Source organism: Echinops telfairi, unplaced genomic scaffold (genome assembly GCF_000313985.2).
Source record: "Echinops telfairi isolate 266 unplaced genomic scaffold, ASM31398v2 ScPeMD7_1;HRSCAF=3_0, whole genome shotgun sequence".
NCBI classification, from domain to species: Eukaryota; Metazoa; Chordata; class Mammalia; order Afrosoricida; family Tenrecidae; genus Echinops; species Echinops telfairi.
In genome coordinates, this window is record NW_022103896.1 from 53,616,774 (window position 1) to 53,622,551 (window position 5,778).

The window sequence follows — 5,778 nt, forward strand, 5'->3', positions numbered from 1 at the left end:
GGGGGGAGGGGGATACAATTCAATTCATAACACCATGCTAAGAAATATGTAAACTATCTTTTAGGTGTGATGGTCCAGCAGCTTACGTCATTCATTAAACAAAACAAAATAAAACATGGTCCTCAATTCTGGACTGGCAGCTATAGTTCCTGGATGGCCTATCTGTGGTTGAATCTTCCTTTCTGAGATTCTCCCTTTCTGAGATTCTCCCCCTAAAATATTCTAAGTGAGAATTTTTCATCACTAAATGTCAATGTATTTCTCTACTTTGCCCATCAAGAAGGTCGCAAATGCAGTAGCAGATTTTCTGGTTCTTCTGCTGAAGAAAAAGGCAGCTCTATTAGTACGGTGGTTCAGAAAAAATACAAGGAGCTTCAAATAGTCTGGTTTGGAATCCTGGATGGTCCCTGTGTAAATTCCTTAATCCTTTAGTGCCTCGGTATTCTTATCTATGAAATAGGAAAATAATATCACTTAGCTTATGGAGTTGCTATGATTGAGATGGTATTTGTACTATGATTAGCTCAGGGTCTCAAGCACATGAAAAATGTAGATACTGATTTACCAAAAGGTCTACTTATTATCCAAGTTGAATCTCATAGATATCAGAACCTAAGCACTTTCCATAAACCCTGAATCAGTCACTGTTTAAAGAGAATCAATGGGAATTCTTGTGGAGCAGTCATTACTCTTGTTATCATGGCAACCAAAGAATAAAACAAACAAACACATGAACATCAGTGGAGCATTGTACGTGAATCCTATATTCTGTGGCTAAGGAAATTGAAGGAGAAGTTGGGATTAGTGCAGGGTAGGGCATGGAGGAGAAAGGCCATAGTGGAAGAGTTTTTCAAACGTGACAGACGAGAATCAAGAGATGCTCTGTGTGTACCTCCTCCTTCTCTGCCTGAAGGACCGTGGCTGGGGTAGTGTGAGAAAGAACTGGTTTAGAAGCTGACTTAGCTTAGTCAAGCACAACGGTAACTTCTAGGAAAAAATTCTTAGACATCTCAAATCGTTCACAAGAGGAAACAAAATAAAGCATGCAAACCACTATTTTGGTAAAATGAATGAAATTCGGCTCTTCACATCTTAACATGAAGGGCAGCCACTGGGTGCACGGGAGCCCAGACATGTGCAGACATAGGCCATCTTAAAAATTCCAAGAAACAGGATAATAGTGTTTACTTTGAAAGTTGCCTCAAACTCGGACTTGGATGTGAGTCCTAATTCATTACGAAAATGAATGCTCACAAGTGATGCTCTATGAGAGGCCCGATCAGGTTGTACTTATGTGTTCTATGTCTGCGGACACATTGCTTTCACCTGAAACGACTCAAATCCATTGCAGTGGAATTGATGCCAATATGAAGAATGACACGATGCAGTGTTTTCTGAGCTGGAATTCTTTCTCCTTAAAAAAAAAGTATTGTAAATGAGTCAAGGCTTACAGAGTAGATCAATAATTCATACACGTTCAGGTTCAACTCGTCCCTCGCCGTCTCCCTTGCACCATTACCTGTCCTACTTCCCTGAGTTTCCATTCTTCCTTCTCTCTTAAGCCTCTTCAGCCTCTGGACCTTGTTCTTGAGTAAATGCTGCCCCTTGGCTCTGAAGTGGTTAATAATTCTAATGCAGAGGAGAGTCCATCTCCAGCCGTGAGGGTTAGGCCACAGCCACGGGTTATCACAAGTCTCTACTTGACCAGTAAGTCTGCCCTCTTATGCTTTGAGTTCTGCTCCACACTTGTCTCTCAGTCTGTCCGCACGGCTATCGCAGCGATCCCATAGGACAGGGTAGAGCTGCCCCCTAAGGTTCTGAGACTGTAAGTCGGTATGGGAGTAGAAAGCCCAGTCTTTCTCCTGAGTAGTGACTGGTCATTTCAAACTGCTGACTTTCAGATCGCAGCCCAGCGTGTAACCACTACGCCACCAGGGCTGGCAGGAACTTCTTCTGTGATGCTTTTCAGAGCAGTTGGTAGGGGTAGTTGGATACCATCTAGTTCTGGTGATCTCAGGGTTTTGGAGAATTACATTTACATGATCTATTAGTCCACTGGATTAATTAATTGTTTCTATTTGTCTTTTGCATTTTGTCATCTTTCTTTGCTCTGGATGAGACTGTACAGTTTTATGGGATGAGTGGCTGGCGGGTTTGAACTGCTGACCATTAGAGATCCTTATGGATTGCACTCACTCATTCACTGCCAACATGTCAAACACTACACCACCGGGGCGCCCTATGGATTACACCACTCCCAACATATTCTTTTACTCTCTCCAATTTCACTCTTTCCCGATGCTCTTGTTGAATAATTTGTGTTAATAGATCAGGGGTGAAAAATGATCTGTCAAAGAAAACTAATGAATGACTAAAATAATACTCACGAATTTTAACTTTTACCAACTAAAATTTAAACTCCTTCAGGGCAAAAAAATATCATGGTTTCCCCCACGACACTCTTTATTTCCAACAAGCCATGTGTGGAAAAGGCATGGAGGTCCCGTGTGATCTCCTGGTTACTCAAGAAGGAAGGAGAATCCAATTCTATCCCAGCCCAAGGCTGATTACTATGAAGCAGGATTCAATCTTGACCTCCACCTCCACCCTTCTTTACTTTATTCTGACATCAACTCTCCCTCCCACAGCACTCTACTCCTCTGCTGGGCTTGATAATCCATGGCAATGTCCACAGACAGTACTCACAACTGCGGGCTTATTAGGGAAGGTACCAGACTATGCGTCAGGATCAGAAATGCTAAGGATACAATCCTTTTCTCCACAATATTTTTGTCAACCAAGCTAGTAGGCACAGCTCTCTTGGGTCCTTGGCCTTCTTGGGCCCTGCCATGCTCTGGGAAGTGTTACAAAGTTCCAGGAGTGAGACCGATGCCCAGAGGCACTCAGTTTACTTGATCGATAGGGCAGGAAACCCACCCTAATACCCTCTGTGCGGCTGCCTCTCTGTGCGGCTGGCTCTCCGGCTTTCACAGAGATTAATCTTTCTCTTAATAGAGATCTCGCCTGTATTCTCTTCCTTTTTCTTGGTAATCCTGAAGTTCTCTGTTCATGCATCTGAGTTGGCTCATGTTTACCTAGTAGAATGGCGAGACTGATCACTGTCCTTCTATGCGTCCTTTAGATCCTATTTATATGCTCCCACCCAGTCCTTTGGTGGGAGTTACAAGGACTGGATGGAAGAGTCATACTAAGGGATTTCACCTCACCACACCATGTCAGCTCTCCATGCTGTGGTTTTATCGTCTAGAGCAGTGGTTCTCAACCTTCCTAATGGTGCGACCCTTTAATACAGTTCCTATGTCATGGTGATCCCACAACCATAAAATTATTTTTATTGCTACCTCATAACTGTCATATTGCTACTGTTATGAATTGGGTGAAAGGGTTGTTCGACCCCCAAATGGGTCACGAATCCCAGGTTGAGAACCGCTCCTCTAGAGGCTATAGATTATAGTAGTAAAAGGTAAGAACTCATGGGGTTGTGACGACAATATGATATGAACATGAAGTTATATGAGCACAGTGCATGTTGCAGGGCATGGTATGCTGTATGTCCCAGGGATGGTATGTTGTTCGAAGTACAGTGTTAGACACAAAGTGAATATTTTCTATATTTAAGTCTCTCCTCTGGGATCACTCTGGAATGTGCCATAGCTACAATACTTTAAAATATGCGTCTGATACAGTTCACATCACTGGTAGAGCGTGTCATATGGTCCTCCATGACTGCTCCTGGTGGAGGGCTGCACTCGCAGATGGTCAGTCCCACCAGGCACAACCCCCGCCGTCATCAATTCCTGCATCTCCTAGCTATAGAAATACAAAACCATTCCAAGAAAAGGCATGCAGCGTGTTTTATGGAAACAAGTATTTGTGCATCACTGATGCTTCTCAACTTTTCTGCGTCCCTGGCTGCAGTTCCTGGGAAGGTGGCTATTATACTGAAGGATGGGGAGCGGAGCACTGCAAGGCCCCCAGAGGCTCCTATCAAGGCAGGCAGCATTTCTATTGAATCACAAATGTGGCATTCACAGTCACAAACCGTTTCTCACTTTCTGGCATTTGCCGGAAAGAATAAGTTCCATTGCTCAGCGTAATCACCCATCTCTCGTTGACACATGATTATTCAGAGCGTTCTTTATTTGGAACGTCTCTCCCATGAGGAACCAGTTGCTGTTTGTAAGACTGAGGGAAGTCAGTTGCTTGCAGGGATGACACGTGAGCGTTCGAGCATCACAAGGAAGGTCAGACTCCAAGCTCTGTTGTTTCACCTCTTTTACCTCCATTTGACCATCAGTCAAATAAGGGTTGATTGTCATGACCCCAGTTCCTAGAAGTGTAGTGAAGATCAGAGAGAATGCACGCCAAGTCCTGAGCACATTGCTTGGCATGTGGTAAATGCAGAATAAAGAACATTGAACGGTGTTTAAATCATATGATAAAGATCCATAATCTAATTAACACTTCATGTTTCTGATTACCTTCATTGGCATTTAGGCAAATGCAGAATCTGAGAGAGGCATTCATCTGAGATGCTTTATAATAATTTACTAAGGAAATATATATACACACACACATACATACAGATTAAGACATTGTGATCATTTTATAAATGAACCTCTCATTCAATTCAGTAAGCATTTCGTGACCATTTATGTAAGCATTTCGTGACCATTCCTGTAAGCATTTCATGACCAATTCAGTAAGCATTTCATGACCATTCCTGTGGCAATCACGGGGGTGATTGGTCACGAAGCCTGTTTCTCAGAAAGCTCATAAACTGCTGTGCAGAATAGAGCTGAATGACTACAGGCTTCAGGTGCAGGAAGCCAGAGCTGCCACGCCTGCAGGGGGAGCATGGACGAGGCCCTGGCAGGTTCTGACTGGGCCTCCCAAGTACTACAGCGAGGAAGACATGCTAGCCAAAGCTGTCTCTTGCACCTAGGCCACGCCCAATACATCCCCGTCCCTGCCCCGTTTACCGCGTAGCCATTTCTTACTGGGCCGTCCTCCTCCTGCGTCGCACTGAGGCGCTGCAGTGTCTGGCCTGGAAGATTGCGGCGGTCCGTCTTGTTCACGCCGCCTTCTGCTCGGCGGCCACAGCTTTCTTTTCGAAAGGCAGATAAGGTGCGGCGACTCCCTGTTTAACACGTCTCAGCGGATAAAGTCATAAGATAAAGTTCATGTTCCTCTGAATGGCTCTAACTTGCCTCCCCCACCCATCACCAGCCTTACTCTCCCCAACTACGATCGACCTTCTGGGACAGAGCAGCACTCATGTTGGGGGGCTTCCAAGCCAGCTTCGTCCTCCTCCTGTGGAGAGGCGGCGGATTGGAACGGCCCGTTGTTGTGTCCCCAGTAGCTCCAATGCCTTGTTCCATGGACGCCAGGGCGCCGCACCGCCTTGTTGCTGTGCTTTCCGGCCAAATAAAGATGCCTCCGTTCGTTGGTACCTGCTGATCCCCAGGCCTCCAGGGGCATCTTTAAGAAATGAAACAACGAAAACAGCTGCAGTACACCCAAACTCCTAGTGATTCTCACAAGCCTCAGATCAGGCATCACCTTCAGGAGGACCCCCATCCCCACCCCGAGGCCCCTTTTCAGGCGGGGCTGGGTGCTTCCTTCCCTTTTGTCCCAGTGCCATGCTGAACTTGGCACATTGTCACGGCCAGGCGTTGTTTATTTGTGTTTCTTTGGTCTCTAGGGTCGGGGACTCCATTATAACACCCAACAGTCAACATTTGGGTCAGGTGCCCC

The 5,778-nt window shown here is 45.4% G+C and overlaps 1 pseudogene; it reads right to left on the reverse strand.

Annotated features, from left to right (window-relative positions):
* The window catches only part of LOC101663661, a 23,761-nt pseudogene extending 18,259 nt beyond the window's left edge, over positions 1–5,502 (reverse strand).
* Positions 5,503–5,778: the final 276 nt, after the last annotated feature.